At 34.0% G+C, this 24,007-nt stretch overlaps 1 protein-coding gene across 13 annotated transcripts in view; it reads left to right on the top strand.

Moving 5' to 3' along the window:
• The window catches only part of XRCC4 (X-ray repair cross complementing 4), a 288,469-nt gene that overhangs the window by 42,687 nt on the left and 221,775 nt on the right, over positions 1-24,007 (top strand). The window lies entirely within an intron of this gene.

Raw genomic sequence — 24,007 nt, 5'->3', positions numbered from 1 at the left:
TTTTAATTTATTATCATATTTTACTTTAAATCCTTAATCATAGTTATGTTAGCTGATTTAAAATACTTGTCTGCTAATTCCAACCTCTAGATAAACTCACGTCAATCTCCATTGATTGTATATGTTGTATCTTTAATATGTTTTTGCTTTTTCATTGTTGAGAACTTTCAGATTTTATCCTGGGCATTGTGAATGATGTATTATAGAAAGTAGATTCTCTTAGACTCATTTGAAGGATATTGATTTTTTTTGGTATCTGTTTGTTTTCTAAGTCAGTTAACTTGGCTGTACTCCAACTTCAATTTCTGTTTTCCATGTGGTGGATGTTAGCTGAAATTTCAGGTCAGTTCTTTTAACCTTAGTAGGGCTGCTTGGAGTCTGTCTTTCACATACTTGATTTGGGGATTAGCAAGAGACTTGAACAGTTTATCCGTAGAATTTAGAGCTTCCCTTCTCTGGTGTTCTCCTTTGCAGAATTCGCCCCCTCACTTTGTTGCTGTGGTTTCTCTGGAACCCGTCTTCTGATTCTGCAAGAGGATAGGGCTATTGGTTTCTATTAAATTTTAACTGCTCTTCATGGCAGGGAATGGGGCCCTCACTCAGGCTAAAAGCCATAAAAATGGAAATCTTATTCAGTGCTACTTCCTTTTTTCCAGAATTAGCTTGCTTTTGTTCACTTTCCTGTGCCTTCAGGTCTTTTTTTAAAAAAATATTTTGTTCAGAGTTTATAATTGTTATCAATAGTAGGTTTGGTCCTGTGGGAACTGTCTGACCATGGCTAGAAGCAGAGACCGGTACTTAGCTTTTGAGCTCTCCTGTCCCTTATGGTCTCATGTCTTTTCTCCATATTTCAGCAAAAGCATGTTTATATTGTTGAACTTTCTGCTTGTTCAAAAGTTGGTGCTCTGGCCTAATTCCTTAGAATCAGTTTCTGCTGTCCTAGTTTATGCCTTGTCTAATTAAAGTCATGCCTGTATTTGAAAAGTGGAAAATTTTCAGAGAAAGTGAGCAGCTGGTATTGACACTGCAAAGAGTTTTATGAAATGAAAGTAAGCAAAGGGCCAGTTAGGCTGAACCTCAGGAAAAAGTATCTAATGGTGAGATTTGTGAGACTAAACATTCTGGCAAGGGGACTTGCTCTGAGCTATTTCAAACTGAATTGGAAAAGTCAGAGGAAAAACAAGTAATAAGCCCAGGTCATGTATTGGCAGATGGATAGTTTTTATGATCTCATAGTCACCTTTCTCAGTGGCTATTTGACTGTGTGGTCATTAGCAGGAAAGCCTTTTAGGTTTTACATTGTTAATATAAGTATCTGAACTGGAGTGAGAAAATGGATTCCTCTAAAAAGCTTATACTTGATAGTAAAAATTCTCCTGGAAAGGAAGAAATACAATGATGTTCATCTTCTTATGTTCTTCATAAAATTCTATGATAGCAGGGACTTGCACTGTCCTGTTTATCATTGTTTTCTGAGCATCCAGGATAGTGCCTGGCACATAGAAGGCATTCAGTAAATATCAGCATCCCTTGTGCTTTTATTATGCTTTATTAAAAAGCAACACAGTCTCAAATGGATGCCAGTTATTGGAAGTCTCATTTAAGCTTGATGTTTTCCATTATTTCTCCTATTTTTTTCACTGTTTCCCTTTTCCCCTAAGTCCAGAAGCCTGAATTTAAGGTGTTTAGGTTTTCTTTGTACTTTTGGCCACAGGAAAAAACGAAAGGATTTAGTTTGGTCGTAACTGTGAAATGCACTGCATGAAAACAGAATATCAAAGTTATTTGCTGAAAGAGAGAATATTAAACAAAGTGGTTAACGGTACCAGATCTGAGGTCAAATAGTCCTGGCTTTGAATTCTGGCTACTTATTATACTTGTTTTGTGACCTTCGACAACTTCCTTAAATTCTCTGAACCTCAGTTTCATCATTTTTTTAAAAGTATGGATTTTTAATATCTATTTTATGTGGAGGGGTGAGTTTAAAATGAGATTAATGTATAAAATTATTTAGCGTCCTGCCAGGTACATAGTAGGTACTCAGTGAAAGATAGCTGCTATCTTATGATGGTTATTCTATTCATCTTCATTTTCTTTGTGGTTTCTTTTTTCTTGCTATATAGATAATTTTATATTTTAACATGGGACCAATTACTTCCCCTGTGACCCTGAACCTTATTCGCTTAACTTTTGATCCTCAGTTAAATTGTTTATGAAATGAGAAGTTGAATTAACTCTGATTCTCTCCCTTGTGCCATCTCTGATTGGCGGGAGCTTCTTGGAGTGCTATTCTTCAAAGCACTCTGGGTTTACTTTCATAGTTCACTGGAAGACATCCTGTAATGACATGAGTCTGTGAACTAGATTTGACATCACTTACCTGTTCATAGCCTCAATCTTCAACTTTCAGTAGATGAGAATATAAAGTAAGTCCTTGAAGTAATAACTTTGCATTTTTTAAAATCACTGCTTATTGAGTGCCCACTTTATATAATGCATTGTGTTAGGTGCTTCCTTTGGGTCTGTGAGGGGTGAAGGTATCAGTGAGCAAATGACTGTGGGATTTTCCTGGAGTAGATATCTTAATTAGGACAGTCAGTATAAGACAATAAATTGTATAAAGACATAAAAAAATAGTAAAGAAGTTGTAGCAAAAGTACTCCAAATGAAGAGAGTCTCTTTTTAACAGAGTATTTAACAAGCTGTAAGAACTTTAATTCCTATCAGCAGAAACAAGAGTTTATGATAATTTATTTTTGCAACATTGCACAGTGAATAGCCCTATCCAAAACAAGAACTGTATTATTAAATCACATTACTGAAATATGGTGTGTTTTATATTGAATTATCAGATCATATCATTGACGTGTTAATATGACCGTATTGATTTATGTTTTCATTTCCTAATGGTTTCTGCAGCCATGCAGAAATTTGGATCAATCCATTGATGGTTCTTTTTGATGAATCTTGAAATATAAGAAAAGTCTCTACATGGTCTTCTGCTGGTCAGAGAGCTTACTTTGGGCTCTTGTTTTCTTTAGTCAGGGTTAGCCTGTATTCTTCAAATGGCTGAACTATGTTGAACCATGTTGCATTATCTTACTCCTGGTCTACAATATTTTGATGTTTTTGAGATATAAGAAATGTAGTAATGGATATGTCATGTTATGTTATGTAAATATGTTATGTAAAGTCAGCTTAAAAGCAAAATGAATAATTCATTCAACACAAAAAGAAACTCCAAATATTTCTAGCATTCTTAATTGTAATTATTGCTCTCTTTTTAGTCTTTTGAAGCAGGGATCAAAGAAGTTGCATTTCTGTGTGACTCAGTATTTTGAAATATTTACTCCCAACTAAAGTAATATTTCATCAAAGGAGATGATGTCGTTAGAACTGATTTATAAATGCACTGATACCCTAACCCACTAAGCTGCTATCTTGCAGGTTGTAAATGTTCTATATGAGAGCACTTTTTTAGGGTTTTGAGTAGTGAGAGCAGACGGTGTTGTTTATTCCTATTAAAATAACAATTTGTTTGGTATACTGTGTGCTAAACCAGCTGCAGTGCCAAAATGGGCCACCCACAGGGTCCGGTGAGGGCTTATTGAGACTTAGCCGCCTACACTGCTGCCACCTAAGCAAATAGCATTGCCGATTCTGTGATTTATGCTTGACGTGAGGTAGTGATTACTTAGAAATAAATCTTTCCACATACCTGAGCTGCTGAGATTATATGTTTAAAATGAAAATAATACAAATAACAAAACAGAAAGAACCTTCTTTGATATAAATTTAAAATCTGATAATGAAATAGAGTCTTATAATAGTGGCTAAATTATAATATTTTCTTTAATTTTACTATGGTAAACATCTTATCATTTCAAGTAATGTCCAACTAGCTTTCTGTGCAATTCCATTATTCTTCATAAAATATTATATTTGTATTGTCTGTCTCTGTGTTTTACCACAACAATGGGGTTTTTGAGAATATTAAAAACGTGCTTATCACTCTGATATCGGTTTTATTGAGTATCCTTGAATGATGCACATTCATAGGAATTGATCATAATCAAGTAAGTGTTTTACTTTGCAGAGGAAGCCTCTTGGTGTTAAAAACTTCCTAAGCACAGTTTGGTAGATCAAGGCTGGAGTGGTAATATAACTGTGTGGTCTGGTGATGGAGTGTTTGGATAGCAGAGGTCACTAGGAGTTCAGAGTGTTTCCCAGGTAATTTAACTAACTGCTCAATTAAGGAAAAAAAGCATGCTCAAAGGTGAAGTTATGCTTTCAGTGGTCACAGAAAATATGGGTACAATGAAAACTTATGTGAATATTAACTACTTACTGAGAGTTCAACATAAATACAAACACCAAAGTCCTTGCATTGATGGTATATGAATAATGAGAAAGATTATTGGGCTTGTATGCAATGATATTTTCCAAAAATATATCCTAACTTTTTGGAAATTTGTTCTGTATCCTGTCACACAGCCGTAAATTAGTGTGAAGGATTTCTAGGATTTACTGTGGCTGGAATTGTTACCTCTGTGATGAAGATAAACCTATTCAGGGAATTGTGTGTTTGTGTAATTCATAGTCTGCTGGTCAAGAGGATTTTTTATATTGGAACATGTCTTATTATAAATAGAGCTTGTATGTTTTTTAATATAGCAAGTTTTAAAATAAGATTTATTTAAATTAAAAACAAAATTCTTACATAAACTTTCTTATATAAACATAAGCATATAGCACTTTTTAAGTGCTTTGTTTGCCTATGGCCCTCCACATAGAGAGTGGTAGGTTAAGTGAAATGAGTTCGTGTAAATCATGGAGGATTATGTTACAGTTATAGTGGAGTCTGGAAGGAGGGGCTAAATTTTAAAGTCAGTGCCTAAGGTAAAAGTTGAACCTGGTCAAAAATTACCCTCAGAAGTCCTTTAAATTACCGTTAAGTATAATATCCATGGCACTGTCGACCAATAAGTCCAGCACATGCAGTTTTTCCTCTAGTGATAAAAGACATTGCTGCTGCTTTCAGTGAGCACCAGGTGAAAATATTACCTTTAATTTAGGTGCTGTGTTGTACCAAAAATATTTGTTTGTATTTTTTTTCATAAGCACATAAAGTTGATATTGCGTATCTTAAGTACACATATGATGTAATTTCACTGTATTGCTTATGGTTGCTTGTGGTAATAGCCCAAGGTAAGTATTTATAAAATATTGCCAGTATGTAATCAGAAGAGCATGGGCTTTCATGGTAGGTAACTCCTGGTTCAAATCCAGCCCTTTCATTCAGTGTGCGGGCCTAGGGCATTTTGCTAAGCTTCTCTGCCTCGGCCCACTTGTAATGGGAACAGTAATATTCTTCCAGTAGTATGTAAAAGTGCCTTGGCAATCAGTTGGCATCAACTCTATTTCTCTTTTCCTTTTCTATCCCACCATGAATCTAACTACAGATGGTCTTTGAAAAGTAACTAGAATAACATTGGTTATTTAAAATGCATGTAATTTATAGGTAAAGACTTATTAAAGCAAAATAATTTGTTATTAGACATAACACATTCTGTATCTGCTCCCTACTTAAAATATTTTAACAATTCTCAAAAACTTTCCAAATTTTTAATTTTTAATTTTCTTAAAAATTAAACTTTTTAGCATGGCATATGAGGCTGTTTATGATCTGTTTTCTCAAACTTTCCCTGTCTATTTCCACTAAGAAATCCTTTCTGCTTGTGCTGCTGGCTTTCTCACTATCCTTACCCTACTAATCTTGATACTTTGAGACGTGGCTCAGTTATCAACACACACCCCTTGGTTTCTCAAACCATCCTCACCTTCATCCTCTCGCCACCTTCTCTTCCAAGTCTGAATTCTGTTCCTTCTGTGTATTTCCGTAGCACTCTGCATGATGACATAAGTATTGTAATTATTTAACCCACTTCTCTTAAATGTTGTGTTTTACTTTATTTGAGGTCGTAGACCATACATGCACAATACTTAGCATAAGTGCATTTTTGAAAAAGAGAGAAAGGTTTACGTGAGCACCGCCATGTTACTCTGGGATAGTTTTTGAGATTCCCACTTTTCACTTGCACACTAAACTGTGAATATTTCATCAACAACCAAGTTTCCAACTGCATCATATTTATATATGTTATATACTAAATATATTTGCTTTTTGACAAGTAGTGGTTTCCCATGAACAACACAGTAGGATTCAAGATGTCCTATACACTTTACTCAGAGGATTAGTCATTTTGTTGAATTCTATCAGTATCAGAAGGAAAAATAATCATCGTCAGTAGTAGATCTTTGTCAGAGCAGCTAGACATACTGGTCAGAATCAGTTCTGAGAAATGAGTGGAGCTGTAATTAACTTGCTGGGCGTTACACAGAAGCAGCTGGCGATGCTACAACCAGAAGACAACTATTTCATCCTTGATAGAGCCAGGGGAGTGGTTTGCTTGTAAATGTGGGTTTTATTTTAGAAAAAAGATTGAGAATTGTTTTTTTAAAACAGCAACACCTTAGGCCAGGGATTGGCAAACCACAGTCTGTGGGCAAAATTCAGCCTGCCTTCTGTTTTTGTAAATAAAGTTTCATTGGAGTACAGCTACATTCATTCACTTATGGTCTGCGGCTGCTTTTGTGCAATGTGGGCAGAGGTGAATCGTTAAAACACAGAACTGCATGGTCCTCAAAGCCTCAAATATTAACTGTTTGAACCTTAACAGAAAAAGTTTACTGATCCTTGCATTCGTACTTTGTCAGTTTTACAGTTTGACACTTGTAGAGTGAGAAATTCATATCTAAACAGCCTAACAAGGAAAGTAAAACTACCTCACATGCAGTTTAGTAAAATGAAACCAACTTTTGTTTTTTATTAAATCTATTAAAGTATAATTTCAAAAAAAGTAAAATCATGACTCATAAATATGAAATCAACCCATAAAAGCTTTTATTTAACTCATTAGTTAATGAGGGAACTTGTGAGATATTAAAACTGTTTCAAAGGAGAATATGATATATAGGTAATCAGTAATGTTGACATAAATTTACTAATCTATCTAAAACTGGATAATATTCTGTAGAGCAATGTAATGTTTGGAATCATATTTTCTATGGGTGGAAATTAGTATGGACACAAACGTAAGCATTACTAACAATTTTCTACAACTTACACTATTATAAAAGAGCCTAGTCAAAGACAATGATATTTGTGCGTCTCTATAGAATCAGATAACCTGGGGGGCTCTCTAGAGAACATCCAGCATTCCGTTGAAAGGACACTCAGAAATATCTTTCTGCTTGTTGCATAGTCTTTAACAATTTTCCCTATCAAATGTAAGCCAGTTTGAAAATACTTTGAAACAAAAAACATATAGGAACCAAAATAAAAAATAATATTATTGACTGTTGCTCAAAAGGAAGTGAGATACTCAGATATAAACTTAATAAATCGTGTACAGAATCTGTATCCAAAAGAAATTTAAAAAAACCTAAATCACTGGAGGTATATATTGTGTTTATGAATTGAAGACTCAACGTAGTAAAGATTTCATTTCTCCCCAGATTAACCCATAGATTTAATCTAATTTCTGTCAAATCACAGAGAAAGTTTTTGTAGACACAAATATATTCTAAATTTTATTCCACTGGAAAGGCACAGACCCTAGAATAGCTAAAACAAACTTGACAAATAAGAATAAAGTGGGAGGAGTCCCTCTAGTCGATATGAAGCCTTTTTATTTAGCTACGTTAATCAAGACAGTATGATATGGGCTCAGATATAGACACAGATCAACGGAACAGAATTGAGAACGGCTGAAATAGACCCACACAAATATGCACAATTGATATTTAAAAAAAATCATTTTAATTCATTAAGTGTTGTAGTCAAAGTAGATATAAAATCCTGAGGCAGTAGTTACCAGGGAATGCTCCACTGCAGGTCAAGGAACCAGGAAATGCCTCATGGACAAGCCTAGTAATTATGATAGTTCTGCTCCACTTTGTGTCATTGTTTAAAATTCATGCCAATCTAACATCATATGACTTAGACTTTTTAGTTGGTTCTGGCTCTTGTTGGGGAAGATGATGAAGGGAAGTGAAGTAGAAACCACTCCAGCCACCTGGGACTACTCACCAACCTTACTCTTTTTTTCCAGCTCATGTTGGTAAAAGTGCAAAAACAATTTAATGAAGGAATGATAGCCTTTTCAATAAATGGTGCTGGAGCATCCATAGACAAGAAAATGAAGCTCCACCTACATCTCACACCTTATACAAAAATTAACTCAAAATGAATTACAGATTTAAATCTAGCACATAAGACCATTTAACTTTTAGAAAGGAGAACATAAGGAATAATCTTTGGGATATTTTTGGGATCTGTGTATAAGTAAAAAGTGCTTAGACTTGACACCAAAAGTGTGATTCATGAAAGGAAAAATTGATAAAGTGGACCTTAAAAAAATTAAAAACTTTTGCTTTGAAGCAAAAGTTTTCACCCTGTGAAGAGGATGAAAAGACAAGCTACTGACTGGAGAGGATATTTGCAAACCACATATCCAATAGAGGACTAGTGTCTAGAATATACAAAGACTCTCAAACTGCAACAGGAAAAAAGCAAACGATTCAATTAGAAAAATGGGCAAAAAACACGAACAAACATTTCGCTGAAGAGATTATAAGGTGGTAAGTAAGCACATGAAAAGGTGTTCAACATAGTTAACCATTAGAGAAATGCAAATTAAAAACCACAATGAAATATCACACTACATACCTATCACAATGACTCAAATAAAAAATAGTGACAGTAACAAATGTTGGGGAGGATGTGTAAAAACTATCACACAATCATTGCTGGTGGGAACATAAATTGTCACAGTTGCTCTGGAAAACAATTTGGCTGGTTCTTATAAAACTAAACAAATACTTTTATGACCTAGTAATCCAACTCCTGGACATTTGTTCCAGAGACATGAAAACTTATATTCACATAAAAATTGTTCAGTAATGTTCAGAGCAGCTTTATTCTTAGTAGCCCCAAACTGGAAACCACCCATATGTCCTTCAGCTGGTGAGTGGTTCAACAAACTGTAATACATCTACAATGGAATACTCCTCAACAATAAAAATGAATGAAGTTTTCATACATACAATGACTTGGATGAATCTCAAGCAAATTGTGCTGACTGAAAAAAGCCAATCCCAAGGTGATTCTATTTATTTCAAAATTTCTTGAAATGACCAAACTGTAGAGATGGAGAACACATTAGTCCTTGCCAGGGGTTAAGCGTAGAGCAACATGAGGGATTTCTTATGGTGATGGAACTGTAGTAATGGAATGTGTTCTTGACTCTGGTGATGGATACAGAAACCTACACATGAAATGCAATTACATAGAACTTAATACACAGATACAAAAATGAATACATGTAAAACTGGGGAAATCTGAATAAGATGGGTAGATTGTATCAATGTCAATTTCCTAGTTGTGATATTGCACTATCGTTTTGCAAGATGTTACCATTTAGGAAACTGAGTAAAGTCTACACAAGATTTCTTTGTACTACTTCTACAAGTGCATGTGAATCCACAATTATCTCAACGTTAAAAATTTAATAACAAGAAAAGAACATGGGTCTTTCTAGAACATTCTTTTAAATTTAAAACAGTTATTTAAAATAAATATATATGAAGTCCTATAACAATTGTGCCTACATATACACTTAAATATTCTTAGGCATTAAATTTAACTTAGGAAGGGGGGACATCTCTTAGTCGCTTAAAAATTTAAAAAGATTCCTGACTAGGATGTATTTTTTTAATTTTAATAATTGGAAATTAATATTAAATTACTGTTAACAGCAATGGAATTAACATTTTTCAATATTTTATAGTTTGGTCACAGCTAATTCAATACTTCAGTTTCATTTTTGAATTTCTATGAAATATTAGTTATGAGTTTGTATGTTTTATATTATATAGGTTTAGAAAATAAATAATTTTAAGTGATTCTTAGGGAATTATAAGTGGTCCTACCAACAGCTGGCTAACCATAGCTCCACTTTGGAGTACTCACTGGGATCAGTCCTAGGACTGTAGTGACAAAGTGCTTTAGCAAGGGAAGCGATGCATTTAGAAAATATTTTAGGGGCTGGCTCTGTGGCCGAGTGGTTAGGTTCGCGTGCTCCGCTGCGGTGACCCAGGGTTCCGATCCTGGGCGCGGACATGGCACCGCTCGTCAGGCCACGTTGAGGCGGCGTCCCACATCCCACAAGTAGAAGGACCTGCAACTAAGATATACAACTATGTACTGGGGGTGGCGGGTGGGGGAGGGGGCCTTGGGAAATAAAGCAGGAAGAAAAAAAAAAAAGATTGGCAACAGTTGTTAGCCCAGGTGCCAATCTTTAAAAAAAAAAAAAAAAAATTTTGGTTACGTGTGGTTTTGAAGAATCTCTGCTGAACTGAATCTGTATTATAAAATTTGACTTTTCTTATTCTACATCAAACTACATATTCAGGTAACATTATTATGTACTGATATCTGACTTGTTCTTGCAGTCAGTTCCAGACTCTTGCTTAGTGGTACTATTTCAGCATAAATGTGTTTATCGAAAATAGTAGTGCACGCAGAACCTTGGTAAATCAAAATGGAAGAGTGTGTGTTATTGGTTTTGAATAGAGTATTTTTTTATTGTTGTTAATACAGGCACAACTAAACTAAAATAGCTTTCTTCATGTTTGTATTAACTAAAGATTTTATATGTTTGATGGAAATATTTTCTATTCATCAGCTTTTAGAATCTGATAAAAAATAATATATATATAAAAGCTTTTCATAGGTGGGATTTTCTGTAAACTTTCTTGCAAAGGAAAAGATATTTTCTTCCGCATTCAGTTCAGTAACAGTTCTTGCTCGTGATATATCTCTTTTTTGACAGTATGTAAGCCTGTAATACTAGGAGGAAAGCCACCTGCATAATAAATATCGTTCTGGTCTCTCATCTTATTTCCTCTAGTTGTGACAATCAGTGGGTATATACTGTTCCATAAAAGGCTATCCTGTGAAGAAAATACTCTCATGTTTGTAATATTTGTTTTCCATAAAGTTCAGAATCTAATTTTGAAATATTACACTTATTTTTAAAAGTAAAATACATATTAATGATTCTATTTTACTTTTATGAAAACATTTGGTATTTTTCCATAATGTTTCCGTATGTCTAAAATTCGTATATAAATATATCTATGTCTGTCTCTCTTTCTCTCTCTATATATAACCCTGCTATTTTGAAATACATGGTTTTTGCATATAGTGGGCATTTGTTTCCTGTGGCTGCTGTAACAAATTACCACAAGCTGGATGGCTTAAAACAGAAATTGATTCTCTCACAGTTCTGGTGGCCAGAGGCCCCAAATCAAGCTGTCTGTATAGGCAGCGCCACACTCCCTCCAGAGACTCTGGGGGAGAGTCTGTTCCATGCCTCTTCTAGGTTTGTTTCCACCCCCCCGTCCCGCCCATTTTTTAAAAAATTGTGGTGAAATACACATAACATAAAATTTACCATCTTAGCCATTCTTAAGTGTGCAGTTCAGTGATGTTCACAATTGTATTTGCCTTTTCTAGCTCTTGTAGGTGCTGTTCCTTGTCATGCGTTCATATCACTGCAATTTCTGGCTCATCTTCACATTGCGTGCTGTGTGTGTGTATATGTGTGTGTGTGTGTAAACTCCCTCTGACTTATAAGGAGAAGTTCTTTCCCTCAAGAGCCTTAACTTAATCACATCTTTTGCCATACTAGTTAATATTTACAGGTTCCAGGGATGAGGAAGTAAATATATTTTTGGGACCCCATTATGTCAGCCTGTCACAGTAGACATTCATTAAATGTTTAATTATAGCCCATATACGGAGTTATTTTGGGGATTATTTTATGTAAGGGATTCCTTTACATATAAACTTCACAAATCAATTGGACAAATCGGAAGGTGACTACAAGGTGCCTCTTGGGCCTATACGGATATGGCTCAAGCTTTTCTTTGAGGCGCTCCATTACGTGGCCTGTGCCTTCATGCCCCTTCATCTCTCATCATTCCCAGTCTTGGGGATTCTTATGTATCCAAACACACACATGTTGTTTTTCATTTCTCCCCAGAAACCACAGTATTTTTCTATTCTATACTCTTGCTGATGTTCTCACCTTGTCTGGAATTCTCTCCTTTACCCCTTCACTCATTCTTTAAAACAAATAATTCTTAGCTTTGGGGCTGGGAAAGGAGAAAGAGCGTGGATATAGTTTCAAAAAGTATATTCAGTATCATAATAATTACATATTTGGAAAAGTAACAGTTTGTTTCTTTGTTTTAAACTTAAATTACCACAGTTTATTTATCCATTCATCTACTGAAGAACATCTTGGTTGCTTCCAAGTTTTGGCAATTAGAAATAAAGCTGCTATAATCTTATGTCCACATGAAAACATGCCCAGGGATGTTTGTAGCAGCTTTATTGCCAAAACTTGGAAGCAACTAAGATGTCCTTCAGTAGGTGAATGGGTAAATAAGCTGGGGTACATCAGACAATGGAATATGTTGATAATGGGGGAGGCTGCACATGTGTAAGGGTATATGGGAAATTTCTGTACATTCCTCTCAGTTTTGCTGTGAACTTAAAACTGCTCTGAAAGAAAAAGTCTTGAAAACATTACTTACTAAAAACAAAGCTTGTCATAACCTTGCCTGCTAGAAGTACGTTCAAGATATGATTCTCTATCAAACCTCCTTGGGGGAGTCCTCATCAGAATCTTTAAAGTGAACTTTGATGTATTTCTAAAGGGGGAAAGGATTAAAATACTATAGCAAAATATTACTTTAGTCACCCTTCGGAGGCTTTCCCTCAGTCCCTTTATTCAAGCAAGTAGTATACAAAACTATTAATTGCTTCGTATATACCAATCACCTGCCTAATGTATTCACTAGCTTAAAAAGGGTTTGCAGGTATTGATTTTGTGTCATCTTACATGATGTGAAATTGGAAACTATTAGTTTTATGTAAAGTATAAAATAGATGTATATTAATTGAGTCATTAACTCTGTCCTTGATGGATTTAATTTCAGCATACGAAGATTCCTCTTAGACTGGCCTATTCTGGAGTGATTTAATGTATAAGTCAGGAAGCAGCTCTTAGATGATCATAGTTTAGACATTTTTCTAATACACCAAAAAATTCATCTAAAAATACTGTTAAAACTGTAAGAATAGACATGATTAGAATATGATTAACTAATAGTAATTTAGCACCTAGAATAGTTGAAAAACGTTTACATAATTTGAATGTCAATATTCATTTTGGTGCCAAGATAAAACTTAAGAAAAACCCTTTTTAAGAATGATTTCTTCCAAAAATCATTTTTTTACTTTTTTTCAAAAACAATTTTAAAAACAGATATTTCTAGGATATTTTGTTTAAACCTATTGTTATTTTAGCTTTTCTTTCTTTACACAGGGAACATGAACTGTAATCTTCATGGCTTTTTACGTGTTAATTTGTCGTATATATTACTCTCGTTAGTTAAATGCTTTCTGGAAATTGGTAGCTTAAAAATAGAAGACTAAATAAAACAAGTTATCATAACTGATTTGTTAGTTGTGAATGAAGTATGTTCAACGCAAAAAACTGTTAACTATTTTATTTTGAAATTTTTAGAAGGGCAAACCGAGAAGAACATAACATTTAATTTTGAAATGAGGTCTTCATGCATCATTTATTTGCAGCTACATTCTTCAGGGAATATGACCTATCTTTGTCTTTTGAATGACAAACAGTTGAAAATTTAAGACCTTCATCAAAGCAATTCCCCTGCCACTACTAGTCTGGTCCCTGTGGGATTTTCTCAAGTGCTTTGTCTGGGCTCGTTCTAGACTTAAGTGATGAGGCTTTCATTACATTCCTAGGGAGATTATTTCATCATTTAATAGACTTCACTTTAAGAAAATGTTTTGCTCTGTTCAGATTTATACCGTTATTGTGGTCATGCCCTCTTCGCCACCCTTATTTTTTCCCTTTACTCATCCTCTTCTTTGCTTCCGCTGCTGTATTTATATTTGTTTCAAGATGATTTGTTCGTTGTATAGAAAGCAAAAAGGCTTTTATGGAGTGATCCATATAGTGTATGTGAGTCTTAGGGAATGAATTTAAGTTTCTAGAAGACCTAAGTGCTAGTAGTAGTAACTTCTACCTTGTGCTTTTAAACTGCACTTATAGGGCTTTTTATAGATCTTTTTCAGCTATTTTTTAATAAAGTCAAAGTTTTTTATTTTTTGAATGATTTGAACAGTTTATATTCAGGAATACTCATACTTTTCTTCTTTTGATTCATGAAATACAAACCTGGAAGAGAAGGAGATTTTGGCAGAATTCCTGCAAGGTTTCTGTCAGGCATACATCATGCTATTTAATTTTCATTATATATTGTGAAATCATATTATTACCATATTATATAATTGTGTAATTATGAGTTTGTGCCAGTGTCATCTGAAACAAATTAACAATCATAATCACAGTTGTATTTTTGCTTGTAACAAATGATAACATTTCATATAGTTGAGTAAATAGTAGTTATATAACAGACATAGCCCAAGTTACAATATAAGTCTTCGTCTGATATATTTTGTGTAATAGCTCATTTTTGGCTGTTTTATGCTCTTTGTTTTCTTTTTGTTTCATCTTTCTAAACATTGTTCTTTTTTGGATTATATGGGGTATAGTATATTTTTAAAAAAATAATATATTCTGTTAGTATTTTTATTGTGTTTTTAGACTAATTGGACAAAATAAAAGCATTACAACTAAATGGTAAAATTAAAATCCTCTGTGATGAATAAGACTAAAGGCCTGGGGCTCTGAGTATATCCTTGATATTCAAGGATTTTAAATTGGTGTGCTACGCAAGTGTGTGACATAAAGTAATTTTTTTCCCCAAGGCACAAATTTAAATCCTCTATACCTTAAAGGATCTTCTATGGGAGTTAATTCACTTACTAAGTGAGAGAGCTAAATTGATAAATTGATATCTCAAAACACCTTTGTTTTTTGCAACATACTGTATTATATACAAAAACTATTATGAAGTAATAAAACTATTTCTTTGTGAAAATGGTTATTCACAAGAAAATGAAAATGTGCTAGTGATGAAACAGCATTAAGAAACAGCATATAAAATGTAAAAAGCTTAAAAATCAAACAAACTGAGCACTGTCATGTAAACATGCCATTTATTAACTAGGATAAGGTAGTTACTCTTTAAAAGGTTATAGTATTTCTTGAACATTAAAATATTCTCAGTGGTATACTTTAAAAATAATCAAAAGTCATTCCTGAGAAATACTAACATACACAATCAAATTAAGTTCCTTAGTGAGAGAGTAGTTTTAAGAAGTGAAGATGTCTAAGAAATCAACGAATCTTACTAAAAAAAATAGTTTTTATTAGTCAAAGAAGGAAATGTTGAAACTAGGGAGTTGCTCTCAGATCTATGACTTAAACGTCAAAACTGAAATCCTCAGTATTATTTGGTAAAGTTAATTATTGCAAAAGAATCTATTTTAAGGTATATACATCTTTAAATATTAAATATACCACTAATCTTATGGCAAAACTTTTGGTCATTTAACTAGCTGAAGATAGACTTACGCATATATATTTTTTTCTCTTTCTTTCTGATAAAATTTATATGCAGTGAAATGCACAGATCCTAAATGTACAGTCTGATGAGTTTTGAAGATGTATACACCTGTGTAACCACCACCTCAGTCAAGGTACAGAACTTTAATATCACCTCAGAATATTCCCTTATGCCCTTATCTAGTCAATCCCTATCCCCCGTAGGCAAGCAGTCTTCTGATCTCCCTCATGAGAGACTAGTTTTGCCTGTTGTTGCCCTTTGTGTAAATAGAATCATACAGTATGTAATCTTATATGGCCAGCCTCCTTTGCTCAGCATAATGTTTGTGAGATTCATCCATGTTGGTGCCTGTATCAGTAGCTCATTCCTTCTCGTTGAACAGAGTTCTGATGCACTGATAGACAACAATTTGATTATCTAATAATCAGTTGATGGACTTTTGTATGGTTACAATTGCAATTAGAGTTTGATTATCTTAATTCTTTAATTTTTTTTAAGAGTATTTTTAGAGCAGTTGTAGGTTCACTGCAAAATTGAGGGGAAGGTACAGAGATTTCCCATATACTACCTGATCCCACACATATATAGCCTCCCCCACTGTCAACACCCCCCACCAGAGTGGTACATTTGTTACAGTTGATGAACCTCCATTGGAACACATTATCACCCAAAGTTCATAGTTTGTGTTAGGGTTCAGTCTGGGTGTTGACAAATGTATAATGACATGTATCGATCATTATAGTATCATAGAGAGTATTTTCACTGCCATGAAAATCATCGGTGGTTTGCCTATTTATCTCCACCTGCCTCTGCTCCCAACCCCTGACAACTGCTGATCTTTTATTGTCTCCATAGTTTTACTTTTTCCGGAACGTCATATAGTTAGAATTGTATAGTATGTAGCTTTTTCAGATTGGCTTTTCATTTAGTAATATGCATTTAAGGTTCCTCCATGTCTTACTTGGCTTGACAGCTCATTTCTTTTTAGTGCCAAATAATATTCCATTGTCTGGATGTACCATACTTTATCCATTCACCTACTGAAGAACATCTTGGTTACTTCCAAGTTTTGGCAATTGTGAATAAAGCTGCTATATACATCTATGTGCAGATTTTTTTGTGGATATAAGTTTTCAACTCCTTTGGATAAATAGCAAGGAATGCAGTTGCTGCGTTATGTGGTAAGAGTATGTTTAGTTTTATAGGAAACCTCCAAACTGTCTTCCAAAGTGGCCATACCATTTTGCAATCCCACCAGCAGTGAGTGAGAGTTCCTGCTACTCGACATCCTTGTCAGCATTTGGTGTTATCAGTGTTCCAGATTTTGGCTGTTCTGATAGATGTGTAGTGTATCGTCTTGTTTTATTTTGCATTTCCCCAATGACATACCATGTTGAGCAGTTTTTCATATGCTTATTTTCCATCTCTATATCTTCTTTGGTGGATTGTCTGTTAAGGTTTTTGAATCATCTTTTAATCATGTTTTTTGTTTCTTATTGTTGAATTTTAAGAGTTCTTCGCATATTTTGGATAACAGTCCTTTATTGTATTTGTCTTTTCCAAATATTTGCTTATTTTCTCATTCTTTAGACATTGTTATTGCAGAGTAGACATTTTTAATTTTAATGAAGTCCAGCTTATCAATTATTTATTTGGTGGATTATGCCTTTGGTGTTATATCTAAAAACTCACTGCCATTCTCAGGGTCCTCTAGGTTGTCTCCCATGTTATCTTCTAGGAGTTTTTAGTTTTGCATTTTACATTTAGGTCTCTGATCCATTTTGAGTTAATTTTTGTGAAGGGCATAAAGTTTGTGTCTAGATTTCTGTTTTTACATGTGGATGTCCAGTTGTTCCAGCACCATTTGTTGAAACCAACTATCTTTGCGTCATTGTATTGCTTTTGCTCCTTTGTCAAAGATCAGTTTTTCATTAGTTTTTGAATTCAGAGACTATGTGTATTTAGACATTGTTCCTCAAAATTTTCCACTCAATTATCTCTTTTTGCTAAGGGGAGTGAACTAGGTGATTGGCCTATTAGCTTACATAAATGCAAAATTTCTTTCAAGTGTCTTATATTGCTTTAAATATTTTGTATGAGCCCTTCTGTTAACATGGCAGAAGCTCAGTACAAATTCACAAAGCCAAGAACAATAGTAGAGAGCCTCTAAGAGATATCTATGAAATTTGTGATGATGGAAGGCATATGAATTATTAGTAACTCAGTAAGTGGAGTGGAGGAGGACTCTAATGTGTTCAGGGGAGGTTGCTACAGAGGCACACTGGGTCCTAAGCAGAAAGCCTCAGGAATTGGAGGTACCAGTTACCTCCAAAGGTGAGGGTATAAAACAGTGTTGAAAGCATGAGGATTTGTTCAAAGCTAATAAGGGTCATTTAGATCACCCGGGTAGCCATGCACCTCATTCTCCCTCTTCTTGTTTCCTGAAAAAAATCTGGGTTCACAGATACCAAATACAGCTGAAGACAGGTTGAAGGACTGTATGAAAAACATGAGGATTAAATGAAAGTCTACATAATTGACAATGGGAACAGTCTCCCTTTCCTTGCTTAATTGCAAGAATTCTAGCAGCCAGTCTTGTAACTCCCGAGTACAAGGAGGAACTGATCAAGAGAAAAGACTTGGATATTGGCGGGTAGGGGTGTCTTGAAATACAGTGTCTCTGCATGACCACGCTATACTGAGGCCTCTCCATACAGAGTTTACAGTAAGTTCTCTGTTCCTTACTCTTAAGTATGAATGGATAGTCAAGGATTGCCAGGTGTTGGGCGGAGGGGTTGGGGGGGGGATGATTCTGTAGTATAAAACCCAATGATCTAATCAAATAAAAATTATAAAACAGCTTTGAGTAAGGAGATGCTGAAGGGGACAGAATAAATGTCTAATAACTTATAATTAATATGTTCAGATAAATCAGAGAAGTTTGCATCAGTAAAGCAAAAATAGGATATATGCTATTAAAACAGAGCTATCAGAGAAAGGACGGAGGTCCTGAAAATTAAAATAAGTTTAAAAAAATATTAGAATGGTGGAAGATAAATGGAGCCAGCCTTTCATGAAGTAAAATTATAAGAAAAAGAGATGCACAAAATGGGAGAGGAAAGAAAAGAAAATTTGTTCGTTGATCCAAGAATTTCATTCTTTGGTAAGAGTTATAGAAAGAGATAGAGGAAAATGACAGAGAAGAAGTTAATTTTATAAAAGAAAAAATACAAGAATATTTGTTGTATATGTGGGACATATATAACATATATGAAAGGCTTACAAAGTACCCAGCACAATGAATGGATAAAGACCCATACCAGGTCATGTATCATTGTGAAATTTCAAAGTACTGAAATACAAGGATGACCCCAAAAATATCTGGGAAAGGAAGAAAAAAAGGATAAATACACACAAAACATTAGAAATGAGAAAGTCTTTGAACGTCTCAATAGCAACACTGGAAGCTAGCAAAGAGTAAATCAAATTTTGAAGGAGAATAATTTTTAACCTGGAATTCTTCTGTAACCAGCCAAACTGTCAATAGTCAATAAAGATACCTTTAGATATTCAAGTTCTCAGAAATTTTACCTCATGGGAATTCCTTCTCATTTAGTTTCTGCAGAGTGTGTTTCACTAAAACAGGGAGTACACCAAGAAAGAAGAAAAAGACAAGTACTCAAGTAGATAGATATCCAATCCGGGAGAGAGGCAAAGGGAATGGTCCGTTGATAGTGATGGGCTGAAATCCCAGGATAACTGGTTTGCTCCAGCCCCAGGGAGTAACCACCCCGTGGGTGAGCAAAAAGATAGAGGGCTTCAGGAAAGTTCTACCCAAGGGGAAAAATGTAATGCCTAATTAATGTTTGTCTGTGTTTAGAGACATTTACAACTCTATTGGAGACTTTGGGGATGAATTAGTGATAAATACATAGAAAACAAAACAAATGCAAAAGTGAAGCAGTAATTAATTCAGAGAACAAATAGTTGTACAAGAAAGAAAATTAAATCATAGTATATTACATAGTTCAGCCATGAGCAATTTTATACATTCATAATTATGTAAACATAAAATGATGTATTAAAACGATATAACTCTGGTGGATGAAGGGAAGCAGAGAAAGTGAAGTGGGGGTGAGGAGAGCTGAAAGAGAGCCACATCTTGCATAGTGAGTAGATTGAAGAAAGAGTAAAGGAAATCATCGTGAATGGCTAAAATTGATGAGTCATGAAAAGTAGCTAAAAGCATTGAAAGGCTGCTTATGTGGAGCTGAAATCTGCTGGTGGATATGGGATGGGACTTTTTCATCATAAATGTTGTAGAACCCTGACTTTTTAAATTATGTACATGCATTATTTTGGTCAAAAATAGAATTCAGAATATGCCTATGACTTTGATATTCTCTTCCATATTATACCTGTGATTGTTTTACTGTTAAGAAAAGTTTCCAACTCTCACAATGCTTGAATTAAATGTTCATTTGATGGTCCAGGTTGATTATGTGGATTGCTGTGCCCACTTTCTTGGCTCGTAGCCACATACTTCTACTAGGATATAAAACCCACTTCGAAAAGTATGGATTTAATTATTTCCTCATTATATAAAACTGTGCTGTTAACATTTAAGAACATAAATAATTTTTGATAAAGTTATGGTAGTAACCACTGCTGTATGAATGAAAAATTGTTTTTAAAAAACCCCAACAATACCCCTTTGGATATTCTGTGATTCAAAATGCCAATCCTTATTTTGAACTTTGTTGTCCATCCAAGTAGCTGTTTATCAAGAATCTACTTAGATGGGTAGTACATTATATGGTGTAGAGTTTGTTTACTCAAATGCAGTTTAGAAGTTTTTGTAAATGTAGATATGACTGCTCTATTGTAGTATTATTGTGTGAGGAAGCACTCCCTAAATCTAAATACTTATGTGGGATCTTATCTCTTGAAAACAATTTGAGAAAAGCTGACTGTATTTAATAACTTTAAATTTGTGAAACCATGGGATTTCTACCAAGTAAAGGATTAGGACATCATCTTCTGTAATGGCCTGTTATGCTTCTGGGCTAGGAGGAAGTACATGACAACAGATGGATTAGATGACCTAACAGTTATTTTTCCATTTAAAAAGAATTCTTATTTTCTCTTTAATAAATTCAGAAAACAACCACTCCACATATGACATTTTACAACAGGGATTAGATCCCTTTCTAGATTGTGAGAGAATCATTGTCTATATTCCAGTACCAATATAAAAAGGTTTTATGTTGATAATTAATAAAGATCGTTGTCAACCTATAAAAGAGACTTTTCAAAATAAACTAATGAAATTTACCTGATACACAAGATAAATAACAATATTTCATGCAAAGATGATAATTATGTGAAATACTGTAAAGTCATAATATTTAGAAACGAAAGAGAAAAGTAAGGGGGAAATAATTTATGAGTGGGCAAAGATGACTTGAGGCTTGGCTTTTATGATTCATAATAAATATTAAAAATTTTTCCTCATAAGACTGTTGCAGGAGACCTGCAAACAATTTTAATCATAGGAGGCAGAAGGGAGTGTTGCCCATTTTTGCTGAAGCTGTGCTTTTTTCTTTAGTTATAAATAGAAAATATGATAATTACAAAGCACTAATCTTATGTGTACAACATTGAGCAAAAATACAAAATATTTTTTTTTATAATTGATATATTTATGTTCATTCCTTTTATAGTTCTCGTCTTCCACCACTCACCAGATTGCTTTACTTCTCCAAGTGACATGTGCTCCTATGACGCAGATGTCAGTAACAGCCTAAGCTGGACTGTACCCCAGCCATACAAACTAAGAGAAGAAATATATTGAAATTAGGTTCCTAGAACTTGTGAAGTTCTATGGAATTCGTGTTAGTACAGAATTCTGGGATTAGTAAACAGGTAGAAAGACACGTATTGGAGGATTACATGGAAAATAGGAAAACAGTGATCAATTTTAAGGTAATAAAATGTGTTGAAACTTCTCAAAATTATTAAAATTCTTCCATACTTTCATTATTTGAAAAAAGTAATGATTACTCATTTCAGTGCTGCTTATATTTCCAAATCATATTTTGATCTATTTGCAAGACAGATAATTCCCTTTATTTAGAGAATTTATAATCTAGTGCAACTGTTAGTCGTTTAGCCGGGGTAGTTGGAGAGCGTAAGATAGTTTGAGGGCCGTGGGAATGTTTGTCCCAGAGTGCTAGTGCATGCGACTTAAAAGGCATCCATGAATATTCAGAGCACTGCCGTGAGACTGAAACAGATGGACACGCTGAAAGAAAAGAGTATTTGAATATAGGAAATTCGGTGAAGATGCAATTGTAATTTAGTTATAGCATGACCAAGGTAAGTGAGTATGTAAAAGATAAAACTTTTTGCTATTATGATAGGTGAAGCATCAAGGGGCTTCCCATGACCTTATTTCGCATGGGTTCTATCACTTTTTTATTTTACTTATGTCTTCCTGTGTGGAAAATATGGGAGTTAATCTGTAGTCATGAAAACTTGAGGGGAAAAGTAGAAAATCTCAGAAAAATTGAGATTAAAATATATGGTAATAAAATCTGCTAGAGCAATCCATTGAAACATCCTTGGTGGCAAAATTCACCTTTGTGAAAGGCTTCAAACTTAGGCTTTTTGATGTTATTTCCAAACAAGATTTTACCTACAGTTCCAGAGAAACCCTGATAGGATGAAAGAATAATTCTCTTATCTTACTACTTAAAATTTGAGTCCCATTATCAGATCATATCACCTATATTGTGCTATGAATATTTTCAGAGTCTCTGTTTATTATGATCATAAATGCATAAAATTTTATATTAAACACAGTTGTAAATGTATAGAATTTTATGTTAAATCAATAATTTGTTAAATGTAAACATTTAGAAGTGTTCCTAATTTTTAAGACCCTGTTTGGTGTTTCTTCATTTTTAATACGTCGTGAGCTAAATGAATTTTTTTAAAAAAGGAAGTGGCTCTGAATCTTATCTTCCAAATTTTATTCTTTTTCTGAAATTAAAGAACAAATTAAAGTTGTCAGATTCTTACTTCTGAGAGCCCTGTAAAGGGTTAACTTTGATAGTGTATGCCATTTGGATCGTATCACTCAGAGAATATGAAATTGTTTGAGGGAACAAAAAGAGGAAAAACTCCAGTAGCCTATCCATGTGATTGTATAACAGTCAGCTTTCAAATTCATGATCGAATATACTGAGCATATTCTCCAACCCTTGGATGCATCCATTATTAATTACAATTATGTATGGACAGTGTCTGATTGGAAAGTAGTCTGTTAGTTCTGCTTCATTTGCCCGTATTTTCCTTGAAATGTTCTAGGTATTGATGAGAACAGCCTTTTTGTTCCAAGATATCAAAGGTTTTATAATCCAAAATGAGATCATATGTATATGTATGCAGATGTCACCAGTGTACCATATAGGATGATTGACAACCCTTTGTTTGTATTATTCTGTGAAGTTCTTTATTTGTTCTTACTTCAGAAAGTGTTCTGTCAGAAGTCTAATGAGGTGGCATTTTCATGTAGGAAGTCGGTTATGATTGTCTCGGATTTAGTGTTCTGCTTTTCTTCTCAGTGTTTTTCCATGACTTATCTTTTAGTTGTTTATAGATTGCTATCACCTCAGTGTCACAAGAGATGGTACAGACCTCTTCCTCTTGTTTTTTAAACTTCTCCCACTTAAGAAGGAGACCAAATTTAAATTTGATTACATTGAAATAATTACTTTTTAAATTTGTCATGTAATTTTCTGTAATTTGTCATTTTTCAGGCACTTAGTATAGCACTTATATGAGCCAAGACTGTTCTAAGTGCTTTGCAAATATAAGCTAATTTAGTAAGAACTTTATGAGGTTGATACTATTACCGTCTTCATTTTATAGATGAGGAAACTGATACACAGAGAGGACCATAGCTAGTAAGTGGCCATAGTGTTCTTAGGTCTTTTTATTCTTATGGGGTGAATAATCAGACATTTTTATGTTAAAAGGGGCCCTTGATTACAAATCATACTTTTTAATAGATAAGAGAATAAAAACAACACCTAATTGAAGAAGTCAAGGGAATCCCTCAATATTTATAATATTTATTATAATATATAATATACATAAATATATATTTATTATTAATATTATTAACGTTAATACTTATTAATGTACTCAATTTCCACTTATTTTATTTCAATTCAAATCAGTTGTATTTGGCTATTTTTTTAGACCTCTATAGAATTAGCTGCTAATAGAGGACTAGGTTGCT

This window comes from Equus asinus, chromosome 9 (assembly GCF_041296235.1).
Source record: "Equus asinus isolate D_3611 breed Donkey chromosome 9, EquAss-T2T_v2, whole genome shotgun sequence".
Lineage (NCBI taxonomy): Eukaryota > Metazoa > Chordata > Mammalia > Perissodactyla > Equidae > Equus > Equus asinus.
This window is presented reverse-complemented; position numbering and strand designations above follow the sequence as displayed.